This window comes from Tachysurus vachellii, chromosome 25 (assembly GCF_030014155.1).
Source record: "Tachysurus vachellii isolate PV-2020 chromosome 25, HZAU_Pvac_v1, whole genome shotgun sequence".
In the NCBI taxonomy this organism is placed as follows: Eukaryota; Metazoa; Chordata; class Actinopteri; order Siluriformes; family Bagridae; genus Tachysurus; species Tachysurus vachellii.
The window spans coordinates 10,375,706-10,391,223 of NC_083484.1; the positions used below are offsets into that span (position 1 = coordinate 10,375,706).

At 39.6% G+C, this 15,518-nt stretch overlaps 1 protein-coding gene across 2 annotated transcripts in view; it reads right to left on the bottom strand.

Annotated features, from left to right (window-relative positions):
• Positions 1-9,654, bottom strand: part of ptpn3 (protein tyrosine phosphatase non-receptor type 3) — a 41,092-nt gene extending 31,438 nt beyond the window's left edge. Inside the window, exon 1 of one of the 2 annotated variants that reach the window (XM_060861985.1) lies at positions 9,464-9,654. The gene's annotated coding sequence lies outside the window, so the exon portion shown is untranslated. The remainder of the gene's footprint in view (positions 1-9,463) is intronic. The other variant, XM_060861984.1, reaches the window with a different exon arrangement.
• Between the last annotated feature and the right edge of the window lie 5,864 nt (positions 9,655-15,518).

Here is a 15,518-nt window from a genome sequence, read left to right on the forward strand (position 1 = left end):
GTGGACCCCGGAAGTAAGGGATACCGTCAAGCTGAAGAAGGAGTCCTATCGAGCCTGATTGGCTCGGGGGACTCCGGAGGCAGCTGATAGGTACCGGAGGGCCAAGCAAGCTTCAGCCCGGGTGGTTGCAGAGGCAAAAACTCGGATCTGGGAGGAGTTCGGTGAGGCCATGGAGAAGGACTATCGGTTGGCCTCGAAGAAATTCTGGCAAACTGTCCGGCGCCTCAGGAGGGGGAAGCAGTGCCCTGCTCACGCTGTTTACAGTGGGAGTGGGAATCTGCTGACTTCGACTGGGGACATCCTCGGACGGTGGAAGGAGTACTTCGAGGTTCTCCTCAACCCCACCGACATGTCTTCCATTGAGGAAGCAGAGGCTGAGGGCTCAGTTGTGGACTCGTCGATCCCCAAAGCTGAGGTTACTGAGGTAGTTGAGAAGCTCCTCGGTGGCAAGGCACCGGGGGTGGATGAGATCCGCCCTGAGTACCTCAAGTCTCTGGATGTTGTGGGGCTGTCTTGGTTGACACGCCTCTGCAACGTCGCATGGAGGCTGGGGACAGTGCCTCTGAACTGGCAGACTGGGGTGGTGGTCCCTCTGTTTAAGAAGGGGGACCGGAGGGTGTGTTCCAACTACAGGGGGATCACACTCCTCAGCCTCCCCGGAAAAGTCTATGCCAGGGTACTGGAGAGGAGAATTCGGCTGATAGTCGAACCTTGGATTCAGGAGAAACAATGCGGGTTTCGTCCCGGTCGTCTAACACTGGACCATCTCTATACCCTCGCCAGGTTGCTGGAGGGTTCATGGGAGTTTGCCCAACCAGTCCACATGTGCTTTGTGGATCTGGAGAAGGCATTCAACTGTGTCCCTCGTGGTGACCTGTGGGGGGTGCTCTGGGAGTATGGGGTCCGGGGCCCTCTGCTAAGGGCTGTCCGGTCCCTATATGACCGGAGCAGGAGTTTGATTCGCATTGCCGGCAGTAAGTCAGACTTGTTCCCGGTGCATGTTGTACTCCGGCAGGGCTGCCCTTTATCACCGGTCCTGTTCATTATCTATATGGACAGGATTTCTAGGCGCAGTCAAGGGCCAGAGGGAGTCCGGTTTGGGGACCACAGGATTTCGTCTATGCTTTTTGCAGATGATGTTGTCCTGTTGGCTTCCTCAAATCAGGACCTTCAGCGTGCACTGGGACGGTTTGCAGCCGAGTGTGAAGCGGCGGGGATGAGAATCAGCACCTCCAAGTCCGAGGCCATGGTTCTCAACCGGAAAAGGGTGGCTTGCCCCCTTCAGGTTGGTGGAGAGCTCCTGCCTCAAGTGGAGGAGTTTAAGTATCTTGGGGTCTTGTTCACGAGTGAGGGAAGGATGGAGCGGGAGATCGACAGGCGGATCGGTGCATCTTCTGCAGTGATGCAGTCGATATACCGGTCTGTTGTGGTGAAGAAAGAGCTGAGCCGCAAGGTGAAACTCTCTATTTACCAGTCGATCTACGTTCCTACCCTCACCTATGGTCATGAGCTTTGGGTCATGACCGAAAGGACAAGATCCCGGATACAGGCGGCCGAAATGAGTTTCCTCCGCAGGGTGGCTGGGCGCTCCCTTAGAGACAGGGTGAGGAGCTCGGTCACCCGGGAGGAGCTCAGAGTAGAGCCGCTGCTCCTCCACATCGAGAGGAGTCAGCTAAGGTGGCTCGGGCATCTGTTCCGGATGCCTCCTGGACGCCTCCCTGGGGAGGTGTTCCGGGCATGTCCAACTGGGAGGAGGCCCCGGGGAAGACCTAGGACACGCTGGAGGGACTATGTCTCTCGGCTGGCCTGGGAACGCCTCGGTATTCCCCCGGAAGAGCTGGAGGAAGTGTCTGGGGAGAGGGAAGTCTGGGCGTCCCTGCTTAGACTGCTGCCCCCGCGACCCGGCCCCGGATAAGCGGTAGAAAATGGATGGATGGATGGATGTTAACACTGAACAATTGAGTTGTCATCATTTAATTCTGTATATTTTCTACACATTTGGAAAGTCGAGTCTCTGATGATCTTTAGCCTAAGCCATACGACATCTTAAAATCTCTATGTTTTACATAAAGACATGTTAGTCTTGAATATGTTACTTTACCCGTGATATGTTTTTTTTTTATTACATTTTGTTGAGATCAAATTTGTATAGATGTTTATGGATACTTAGGATATATACGCATCTTAAAACCTCTAAGTTTTCCAAAAGACGTCTAAAACATTTGAACCTGTGGCTTGGCCCTTGGTATATGCTTTTCTGATATATGTTATTTTGTATGATTTTTCAGTGATTCTTAAAATAAAAAAAAAAACTAAATACTACGCGCATGCTTTTGCCTGGACACGTTGGTTTAGAACAGTCGCGACTAGCCAGCTTGCACTCGTGGATTCGTGGACTGGACTCCTGACAGGGGAATAAAAGGTTTTGTTATATATCGAGGATGTAAGTCTGAGTAGTGGTGGCTATATATTTTGCATGAGCTCTATAGTATACAGTGTTAAATTCCTCTGTAAATTCATGTTAGCTGCAGACATGTAGCTGTGAAGCTAGCATGTTAATTTTAGGAAACAAAACATTATACGCTACTTGGCACAAAATGCCACAGAGTCTGCGTTTCAGCCTGAATTAGAACACAATGTTTTAGGAGTATGGAACCGTGTGATTAGTTCAGTGTCTGTTTCTCTCTCACCTTTTCCTTGGGGAAACAATGTTCTTTCATCTCCTATTTATGACAGCACCTGTTAGTTGAAATCAAAATCATGCGTTCCCATCTCGTTGGTCTCTTGCTTACTAAAATTAAAAAAGCAAATATATTCATCACAAAAGTAATCTATGCTAGTGTTGGGTGATATTCTCCATAGTGAGCTCTTCCTTTCATGAGCCTATGAGATCACTGATAAACGATTGTATCAGGGTGTAATTTGCCACATTTATTCATATGCTCATTTTATTTTACTTGTTTATCTATGACAAGCATCAAAAACAGAAGCTTCTTTACTTTAAGAGCACCTGGCAACACTTATGACCACAACCTTCTTAAACATGATGGCACTAATCAGTGCGCATCATTGATGCCTGGTGCAGAGTTGCTTTTCTCTGCATTACTTGCAAATAACTTGCGAAGGGTATCGCCGATATGTCAGACTATTTATCGTCAGTATGACATAAGATGTGGGGATTACTTTTATGATGCCAGTAAATGATTCCAGGATGTGCATTTCATGGACCACCTAGGAACGCAGTCTCAGCTAAAAATCTGAAAAAACACCTACATCTTGGAGGACTATGAATAAATAAACAGCAAATGTCCATGCTTGGATGAACTATACCTTTAAGCTATATAATTTCTGCCACATAAGCAATTTAAAGAGTCAGCAAATCAAATATTCAGATTTAAAGATATTTACTCGGTTCACTGTCATTCCAACACTTCTATAGCAGTGGTTCCCAAATTTTTGAAATTTTGTTCTTTCCCTTTATCCTCCTAATCCCCTCACCTAATTTACCCTCATCCCTCTTGTAAGGATGGCAATTAAGAAGATTGCAGTTATGATGTTATGACAATTCTTGTCCATGGAGATGAGGAGCCAGTCATGTCCATTGTTCTAGCAGGAAGCAAAGTCCTAACAAAATGTGAAAATACTGCAAAAGCTTTTGCTCTTATGATGGGTCTGATTTATGTCTTAAATCTACAGTCTCCATCAAATCTGAAATACACTTTTTCAAAAAGGTTTTTCAAAAACTCTTTCTGGATCCCGATGGACTTAATTTTCTCCTTAAGTACGGTCTTTAAAAACCAAGCTGCACACTTGAAATTGTTTTGTTCTCTGGATGTTCATAGGCATTAATCTGCCTTGTTTACTCAACATTGTTATATAAAGAATCCTTTAACAATCCCGTTTTTTTTAGTTTAAATTTATTTAAAAAATAAAAAAAAAGAGCACTTGGCCGTGGACGTGCTTAATTTAATTAGAAGACATGATTTATTTGTAACAGCAGTCTGTTAATATTAGTTTGTTGCTCAGGTTAAGATTATGTCCAGTGTTTGCATTAGGATGGCTTGAATAAGCAAAAGTTTCATAATCAAAAATGTCATTGCACTTTACTGCTGCTTGAGCTGTTTAAATTCTTAATCTTATTTTTTCAAGCATTGATCTGTAAGGGAATCTTAATTCCTTAAAATGATAAGAAAATTCTCTTAATAAATAACTCTTTATTGCACATTTACTGTCACAGAACTATTTTGTCATATTTTAACAGTGACATTTTATTTAACTTAAAATAATTATTGAACATGTAAAAGTTAATTCAAAGAGAAAATAGAGTTTTACTTAATTATATCAATTAATTACATCGGCTCAGTAAGTAAATACTACTCAACATAATTTAACAGGCCATGTTATGTTTACTTATTTGCTTTGTTAATTTTACTCAACTTTAAGTAAATTTAACTTAAGTGTAAACTTTACTTGAATAACCTGGGTGCAAAAACTTGCAAAAGAAAAATTTATTAAATGTTACTTTTTTTTTTCTTCAGTGCAGCCCCCAGATCTCTAGAAACATCCTGCAGGTAATAATGCTTGAAAATAATTCCCTAATCAAAATAGAAAGACTGTCTGCCTACAAGGTTGTTGGGAATTTTTACAGATGCCACAAATAGTTTTTTTATTTTAGTTCATCAGTTATAACATGCCCTAATGAATACAGAAAATGTTACTGTTCTTTTCACAGCAAAAAACAGGTAAACATGTAATTTAGAAAAGGGAACAAAAATTTCTGCAGACTGTTGTAACATTCCCTAACCTTTAACACAAAACCCATCTGCGTGTGTGCGCATATATTAATGTAAAACACGTTAAACTTTTGGCTTTTTCCATTAACTCTTACACTCGTACATGCTCTGAGCCGATCCGTGGAAGTTAATGTTCATGTTACACAAGGTCTCTTACGCTAGAAGAGGTAGTCCAATGTTTCTGATGTGGATATTTAAAGTCTGGTGCATGTTTACAGATAGGATCCATCCTTAATGACTGATCACCACGAGGAGATAAATGTGAACAACTCCAAATATGACAAATAACACCGGCACTGTTTAAATTCAACATCTTCATTGATTCTAAGACAACCAATGACAAGTCTCACGCATATGCTTACAATTACTACACTGTATGTAGTGGTAGCAAGGAGAGACAATTCTAAGTTACACATTCCATGCGTGTCATACGTTCCATGTCCTAAGTAAAGGACAGCTAAATGCAGAGCCATGTCAAGGTAAGGCTAGGGCTACCAACCCTTAGGGGGACCAAGACATAAGCACATAACTCATGTCAGTAAATTATATACATTTTAAACAAACCCTTGGTGAACTATAGCATTGGAAAATCTAAAATAATAAAATAGTAAATAAATGAAGTACAATAATAAAATAATTAACAAATAAAACAATAACATTCCCTTACTTACTCATTTAGATATAAATGATAAAATCACCAACATTTGTTACATTAGGGAACATTACCTTAAAAGCAGAAAAATACCTCTCTTGCATTAGGGAGCTTGCTATGAGAACTAAATACTAAACATAGCCTACATCTTGTTAGCAGAGATTACATTTGAAGCGCGCTATCTCAACTAAAACAACAACTGTGCAAGTTGGTACAATAAATAAGTGTCGCTATTGAATAGTTAATATCAGCATGGTTGTGCTGGATTATAGAAATCTAGCTAGAGGATTAGCATCATGAAAGCGCTACAGTACTCACAGCTAAAGTATGTGACTGGGCTGGGCACTTACAGGATTCCCACATGATCTCCTTTCTGATCCTGACTGAGGTGGGAGTGAAGTTATGGGTTGTGTCTATAAGAAATGGAGACCCATATAAACTTAGAAAAGCATTTTGTCCTGGGGCTCAGTTTTCCAAACAGGTTTTCTTAGACATAGAATGCACTTGTGCTGACATCATTGCTTGTTTTCTCATATTTTACATATTTTTCAGGTTATTTGTTGAAGAAAATGGATGTACAGTCTTCAGTCATCGAATTAAAACCACGGACAATCGAAGTGAATAACATCCATTATGTCATTACAATGTCACCTAAAAGAGGTAAGATGTTTTGAGAAGTGTGTTGGAAGCAGGAAAATGTGTGTAAATATCTGAGGAACAAAGGACCAAGATGTGACTGCTTGACAAGTGGAACAGAAAATCTCCAAAACAGCAGGTTTTGTGTTGTGTTTCCAGAATGCAATGGTTAGTGTCTACCTAAATTGGTCCAAGGAGTAATAACCTATGACAGGTCTATAAGTGCCCAAAGCTCACTGTTGCACATGTAGAGCGAAGGCAAGTTCATCTAGACCAGTCCCACAGAAAAGCTACTATAGTACAGATTACTGATTATGATAGAAAAGCATCAGAACACACTATGCATCGCAACTTTCAAACCTGTGGGCATTTGTGTAATGACACTGTTATTCATGACACTGTTATTCATTTAACAATTATATCAAGCTCATATCATGCTTACAGTTTAGATGGAAATGCTGACTATCAAAACAGAGGGTAACTAATAAAATCTTTGGAAATAATAGACGTTTACCGCCAGTCAGGATCTGCCATGATCACATCCTTGACCATACCATGACTTAGTCTAGTCTTGCAGAACATTATTGCCAAAAAACCCCATGCTGAAGCTGCCTTCATTCACAGATGTTATATTCATTCCTACAGCACTGACATTTCTAGCTCTAATCTTCATGGCAATCACATTTAGGTGATCACTGATGCCCTAGTGATCCTTGAAAATCTTGGGTCCAGAACACACAAAAGCCTGCTTGGACAAGAAGCCAGGATAATTGTCATGAGAAACGAGAAAAATTGAACTCTGATACAGAAATACTGCTAGAAACAGTCTTTCATATCCACTGTGGCAAAAACCGCACTCACCCTAACAATCAAAGGAAATAATTATTTGGCCATATTGGATTACCACAGAAATATATTTTCTTTTTTTTCTGACCTACAAGTGGGGAAAATTGACTCATACAACTATACTAAGAGTCATACTTGAAACACTGTGCTGTAAGAGGAATTGGTGGTTCATGAGTGAGTCAAGAGGAAAGATTTATGTTCAGTCAGTTTGGACAGGCATATGATGGTGATGAGGATATTATTATTATTATTATTATTATTATTATTATTATTATGATGACTTCAAATTTTCAAGGAAAAAAATGTCTGTAGCACATAAGGTACAAAGAGTTACATATTATGTTGCCCATATCACACCCATATGTGCTCAAATGTTGCCACAAATTTAAAAGCATACATCTCTATAGGATGTCTTTGTATACTATAAACCTAAGACTTCCCTCAACTGGAAATAAGGTGCTCAAACCTGTTCTAACACGATAATGCCCCTGTCCACAAAGCAAGCACAATAGATAGGTTGGTGTGAATGAACTTGGCCTTCACAGACCTAAACCACATTGAACACCTTTCAGATGGTGAGTGAATGCCAGGTCTATATCAGTGCATCAGGACAAGGAGCCAGAGCCAATTTCCAAAATCTAGTGGAAAATCTTTCCAGTAGAGGAGGAATAACTTTGGAATCGGATGTTCAAAATTGTGGCAAGTGGTTGTTAGTGGAAAGTTAAAACACTTTAACTGTTTTCACTTTATGTGACCCTGTTTTCTGTACAAGCCTGGACCATTCAGACTGAAGACACAAGCAGTGATTGCTATAAAATTCAGGAGAATTCTCTTGTCAGAAAGTAATCTTAATTAATGACAAGTAATAATCTAAATCCATCTTTTTGCATATTTGAACATATCCATGTGTATCCTATTTGCCCTAAATCTAGACATGAATTCAAATAAAATATTTTCTTAATAATACACCCACTATGTTCTTCACATCCTGTTTCTCTCCCCCTCATTAAAGAGTGCAGCACACTCTTGACAACTACGTACAGCCGACTGCTCCTTACTGAATACCAAAACAGTATTTCTATGACTATTAATTTGACTGGATTCCTTCTATATAGCTCATATGTTGTTTGCAGTTGTGTAAGGGTGAGCATTGAAGCTTTGAAGGCTGGTTAAAAATCATAAGTGAAAGTAACGCTGTCCGTTTTCTTTACTTCTCAAGCATTCTAATGTGTATATAAACAGATGGCTCTTTAAAAGTAAACCTGAAACACACAGAATGTGTATATTAAAATGTTGGCGATGTGATGCTGGAATTTTGTTAATCCTCTGAGAAATCAGTGGATGTTCAGTGAAAGGTTTTAGACAATCACAAATGGATAGAGTTCAGGTTCATGAATTTTCTACCAGTGATCAACCTCATGTTAATAGTGTTAATGAGAAATCCAATGTAGAAGAAGCATAGAGACGCTTGACTCAAAGGTATGTGGACACCTTACCATCACACCCATATGTGGTATAAAGATTTCCCTTCACTGAAATTAGTTTAATGAGCCCAAACATGTTCCAGCATGACAATGACCCTGTACATAAAGCGAGCTCCATGAACACATGGTTTGTCATGATTGGAGTGTAAGAAAAACAAATCTAGTCTAAAAAAAATCAGCGTAGAACTTCATTACAAAATAAATCACAGACACCACTAAAGAACACACATCATTTATAAGGCTTTTTAAAGTTAAGTGAATCACATTTGATTTTTTTCTTCATGTTACCCAGCCCAGAAATGTTATGTTGTAGGTAGAATAAAAATCATAAATGGGTTTAAATCATGGTCCAATACCACTTTTTTAGTCACAAAGGTCTCTATCTTAATGTGACATGATAATGATAACATATGATAATGATAATGATATAAACCCATAAGTCCCTTATGATAAAAAAATAAACCATATATTCACACTAAAATTTATTATGTGTAGATTAAAAAAAAAATATTCAAACTTTCAGAATATCAGCTTACTTTTTTTTAAAAAAAATTACCATAAGTATAAGGAAATTAATTTCCCTGAAGTAGATTAAAATCTTGCATTTTTATCACAATTTTCTGTTGGTGTAGGAGAGTGTGGACGAATCCCAAATGTCTCCCTGCTGCCTATACACGTGGGAGACTTCGCGGGTTAAGTGTAGGATTCTCGCACCCTATCTAGCGCACTACGTTTACAAACGGTTCCCATTTGGAACGCAGCCCCTTCTTTACGGTTGCTAATTGGAACGAACCAACCACGCCTTCAAAATGTTCTGGTCCATGGCGAAGAGTTTGACATGCTCCAATGTTTTAACAACACAGAGAATAACTAAGAATTAAGAGTTTGTGTGTACGGGTGTTTTTCTTTTAAATACACTGATAACGGATGAAATCCCGAAATCGGTTCGACACCATTTGGAATCGTTCACTGCACTTTTGTCAGTAAACCTGTCAACTTTTAGCATGAAGCTAACATGACTATTTTTGACCTGTATATCTCGAACGACTTACCTGCGTCCGGTCCCTCACTTTGCTTTGCGCTGTATCGATATCCCTCGAGTAAAGCCAACTGTTCCCATGTTTCAGAAAGCGTCGTCTCAGGTGTTGGTAAACTTCCGGAAAACGCAAAGTTTTTTTTTTTTTTACGGCTTCCTTCGGGAGTGCAGTTAGTGTAGTCGTCACCGCGCGCGCACTCGATTCACTGATATCTGACTCGATTCACTGATATCTGACTCGATTCACCGACATCTGACTCGATTCACTGACATCTGACTCGTTTCGCCGATATCTGACTCGACTCACTGATATATGACTTCTGTATGACTGATATGGCTCTCGGTCTTCTTACTACAGCTAGCCTATTTAAATGCTTCCTTTAAAAAAACTTACGGCTGAACATTGTTTACGTTTTTTAGATTAGACACTGCCATTACAAATAAGATTCAGATCATAAATAAGAAGGAATCTGAGGTGCGCGTGCCAGTTTAGGGCGCTGGCTTACTCGAGTTAACAAACCACGCCCATGTCTACCTGAAGATAAACACTGGCAGCAATAATATTTCTATGCAACATGCATAATTTATCAATTATTCGTTTTCCACAGTAATAAATACCTTGTGTGTAATGGGGTAAGTTATGCACACAAACTTCAATTCAATTCAAGTTTATTTGTATAGCGCTTTTTACAATGGCCATTGTCTCAAAGCAGCTTTACAGAACATAACCATAGAACAGAAGATAAACATAAGGAGTAATATAAAGAATTAATTTAATATAAATATTCAAAATATATATAGTTCACAGTGCGTATGTATGTATGTATGTATGGATGTATGTATGTATGTATGTATGTATGTATGTGTAACTTCTCATGAGCTAGTCCTTAAACCTGCATAATCAAACTGTGCATAATGATAGGTAATAACTTTCAAGTCATTAAAAAAAAACAATTAATTGTTATGCATCACAGAAGCAAAGATAGGGTTCTTACATTTACACATTTAACAATGTTGTTGTGAATTGCTCTTATGTATGAAAGACTGAACAAGTACAGGCACTTTGCACTCACTGTGTCTGGGCTTGTGTGTCACACTGTAGCTTATCGGTCAGGGGTTATATTTTAAAATGCTCATTTACACATATGAGTGTAAGCTGTAAAATGGAGCATTAATATAGTGTTTCTAGCAAGAAGCCATCATCACGTTGCCCAAAGAATTAGCAGATTTTTAGTGTAAATAGCACATTGTCAGTGTCTGGTGTAAAGGTCACTTTGATTTACGTTAAAGCTTCCCTGCAGTCTGTTGCAGCTTAAGATTCAATTAAATTTGTTTGAATTTTATTTACTTACTGGTTTTAACAATGGCCATCACAAAGCAACTTCACAGAAATCCAGATGCATATAAACTCAATTTTAAATTATACTCCTTAAATGCAACCCCAATTCAAATGCATCACTCGTTTGTTGCAAAATTACCATTGAGTGATGCAGTAGCTCAATGGTTAAGGCCTACAGATTGGAAGGTTGTGAGTTTGAACCGTAGGTATACACCAGGTAGGTGTATATAAATGTATGTCACTAATGGTGTCTGCAAAATGCTGTAAATCAGTGAAGAGTAATCCCTGGAATTCATTGTCAAGTTTGAAGTATCTGTTAATATAATTTACAGCACACTCTTTTAAAAGATTTCATCAAACCGTAATGGATCTTTAGTTTTCCTTCTAAGGAAACATCTAAAAGTCCTAAGGAAAACACTTGGTTCCCTCTTTATAAAAAGGTATCAAGTACTAAAATCTCTAGAGAAAGGTAGGAAAATTAATAATCCATTTTTAATGTGTAACAGCACAACTAGTGTTCATAATGGGAACAGTAGTTGCATCAGGGTAGGTCTTTTTTTTTTTTCTTCTTTTTTTCTTTTGGGAAAGAGGTCACCTATGACAAAGCAATATAGCATTATAAGTGAGGTCATCAATAGTGAGGTCATGTACTATTATGGGGTAAGGAGTAAGGGGTAAGGAGAGCTCAGTCTGCTTTTAAATTTATCTCTGAGGTGTCCAGTAGGATTGAGGTCAGGGCTCTGTGTAGGCTCAAGTTCTTCCTCTCCGACCTTGAGGTACTTTGTCTTCCATGGACCTTGCATTGTGGCTCCAGTTTGAGGAAATTCCACTTAGGGTAAGCTGTCAAAAAATTTTGGGTTATATATAGTCCTCTTCAAAAGTATTGGTACAGCAATGCCACAAACTCCCAATTAGAAGCATTTCACTGTAAGTTGGCAGGCAGTATATCATCAATAAAGTTTCATGAGCTTGTTCCAGAAGCTGCCATGCAAACCCAAGCCATGTCACTACCTCCACCGTGCTTAACTAATGAGTTCATTTGTTTTAGATCATGAGTAGATTCTTTCTCCATACTCTGGCCTTTTCATCACTTCAAGATTGATGTTAATCTTGATTCCATCTCTGTAGTTCTTTTCAAAATCCAGCCTGACTTTCTGACTCTTAATTGTGATGAGTGGTCTGCATCTTGTGGTATGGTCTCTGTATTTTTGCCCTTCAGGTCTTATGAGATACCCTTACCTGTTGTTGATGTCACTGTTGTTTTTCAGAATTTTCTTCCCAGCACTCACAATTTTTCTATCATCAGTTGCTGATGTTTTGTTTGAGCAAACTGTTCCATGTCTGATTGTTGTTACATTCCTTTTTAGAACTTCTTGTTCTGGCTATGCTCATGCTTGTGGATGGCTCTGGCTGATTTACCTCTTTTCTCTGCTTTAAAATGATTTGCTTTTCTCGTACAGGCAGCTCTCTAATAGACACGTGGAACCCACCCAGACCTTAAACCAAGAGTAAACATTCAGAGCTATTAATCGCTTTGACACGCAGTGTAACAGAGAACATATTCAACTTTTGATCTAAAACCCAAAAGTCTATAGCAAAAACAATAAAATTGGTTTGTAATGTAAAGTTCAACTAATCTTTAATTTGTTATGGTCTAAAACAATTTTACAGTATTTTGTAAGACAGCACTGTCAATTCTGATTAGTCAAAAGGTATTGATGGTAATTCTGGCTGCAATTGACACTGACCTATGTGACTCACATTCAACATAATCCAGTGCTAATAATAAATGGATTATAAACCTGTATAGTTAAATCCATTTTTTTATGTTTTTGCTTGTTTGCCTGTTTATTATTATATTGCTTATTTTACTTTAAGACACTAAAAGGTTGTTAAATTAGATACAATAAGATACTAAAAGGATGTTAAGTAGGAACCGAGGAAGGCACGTTCTTCTCTTCTTCTTCTTTCCTCTTTTCCCGTCTCCACAGTGAAACATCTGTTTCCACCAAACTCTAATCTCGGCATGCACTACTCTCGCACCAATTACCTTCATGTCCTCTTTTTACACATCCATATATCTCCTCTTTGGCCTTCGTCTTGACCTCTTTCCTGGCAGCTCCATCTCCAACATCCTTCTACCAATATAATCATCTCCCTCCGGTGTATATATCCAAACCATCTTAATCTAACCTCTCTGTCCTTGTCCCCAAAACAGGCAACCTGAGCTGTCCCTCTGATGTGCTCGTTCCTAATCCTGTCCATCCTCGTCACTCCTAAAGAGAAACTCAACATCCTCATCTCTGCTACCTCCATCTCTGCCTCGTGTCTTTTCCTCACTGCTATAGTCTCTAACCCCATACGCGATAGCTGGTCTCACTACTGTCTTGTACGCCTTTTCCTTGATTATTGCTGACACTTTTCTGTCACACAACACTCCTGACACTTTTCTCCATCCAATCCAACCCGCCTGCACTCGCCCATTCACCTATTTTCCACTGTTCTACTACCCTCGCTCTCGTTCATACACATGTCTTCTGTCTTACCATGTTTAAAATTGGCACTTTTTATGCCGGATTCCCTTCCTGACGCAACCCTCTCTATTTATCCTGGCTTGGGAGCGGCACAAAAGTCACTGGCTTGCCACCCCTGTGGCTAGAATCAAGGAAGGCATGTTATTCTTTGTACCAAATACAGTACAAAATCAATAAAGAAAGTATGAAGAAAAAAGAAAAAAATGTGTTGTCAGTCAACAAAGAAAAATATTTAATCATTTATAGAACATTAATAGACGGCATCTCAGGTGTCAGCATGTTATAACAGTCCATACGTTTTCTGCCAAAAGTTTCAGGAGAGAGAGATTTGTAGTTTCCAGTGTTTTATTAACACATATCATTCATAACTAAATTGAAAACTGAAGTTTCTATCAAATTGCTGTTGTTTAAAAGGAATAAAACATGATTATGGGCTGTTTTAGGAAAATAATCAGCTTTGGGGTAGTAACAGAAGCTCAGTTTTGCATTTGCCCACATCACACCACTCTTTAATAGTAGGTCCCATTGTGTTTAATTTATTAATTTCTTTCAATTCAAATATAGCGAATTCAAAGCTATAACAGAAAAGCTGTCATTTTTGTAAAAGCTGCAACTGTGATTAGCAATGCTAGGTAACATTTCCATATTATATGTTGCTTGTACCTAATTAACAACTACTGTTTGACACAGCTTTCAGTATTTATCTTCTTCCTTCCTTGAATTAAACTCATGCAAAGGGGGAAAGAATACAAGCACAGCAAAGAATGTTTGTTTTTAAGAAATGCCATGTGCTTTCTAGCATTTGGAAAATAAACTATAGCCATTTTTAAGTTTACATTTACATTTACATTTACAGCATTTGGCAGACGCTCTTATCCAGACTGATCTACATAAGTGCTTAAATCTCTTTCATTGGATACATTAATGCTGGTTCACTAGGTTACATACTTAAGATACCATGAGTTTAAAACATTGTTGAAACTTACAATGAAAAAGTTTCAATTTATTTTAAATAAATGAAAGAAGTGCTAGTTGAAGTGTTTCCTGAATAAGTAGGTCTTCAACCAACGTTTGAAAATAGCCAGTGACTCAGCTGTCCGGACCCCTAGGGGAAGTTAATTCCACCACCTTGGTGCCAGAACAGAGTAGTATACTTGCCTCTTACCCTGAGAGATGGTGGAACCAGTCAAGCAGTGCTGGTAGATCGGAGGGTGCGGGGTGCAGTGCGGGGTGCAATGAGGGCTTTGAGGTAAGAGGGAGCTGGTCCATTTTTGGCTTTGTAGGCCAGCATCAGTGTTTTGAATCTGATGCGTGCAGCTACCGGAAGCCAGTGGATGGATTGCAGCGGGGTGGTATGTGAGAACTTTGGCAGGTTGAAAACAAGCCGTGCATCTGCATTTTGGATCATTTGCAGAGGATGGATTGCGTTCATAAGTAGACCTGCCAGCAGTGCCTTGCAGTAATCCAGTCATGAAATTACAAGAGACTAAACAAGTACCTGAGCAGCCTGTGTGGACAAAAATGGGCGAATCCTTCTAATGTTGTAGAGAAGAAACCGACATGAGTGAGTCACATTAGCAACATGAGAGGAAAAGGACAGTTTGTTTGTCCATGGTTACCCAAAGGTTGCGAGCTGTGGCTGAAGGGGAGATCAGATCGTTGTGCATTGATATAGCAAGGTCATGACCTGGGGATTGAGCTTTAACTGATGAGCATTCATCCATGATGATATTTCTGCCAGACATGCTGAGGTCCGATCAGAAGCTGTGCTATCTGAGGGTGGGAAAGAGAAGATAAGTTGTGTATCATCAGCATAGCAGAGGTAAGAGAACCCATGTGAGGAAATAACTTCACCAAAAGAGTGAGTATACAGGGAGAAAAGAACCATGTACTGAGCCCTGTGGGACACCAGTGGAGAGTCTGCATGGAGCAGATGTCACTCCCCTCCATGTTACCTGATATGAGTGTCCTTCCAGGTAGGAAGCAAACCATTTCCAAGCTGATCCGCAAATCCCAAGACTCCTGAGGGTGGACTAGAGGGTCTTGTGGTTGACCGTATCAAACGCTGCTGAAAGATCAAGGAGGATAAGGACGGATGACAGTTTGGCTGATATAACAGAATGTAGTTTCTCAGAGACATCCAAAAGGGCTGTCTCTGTGGAATGAGCTGCTGTTTTAAAGCCAGACTGGTTGGGATC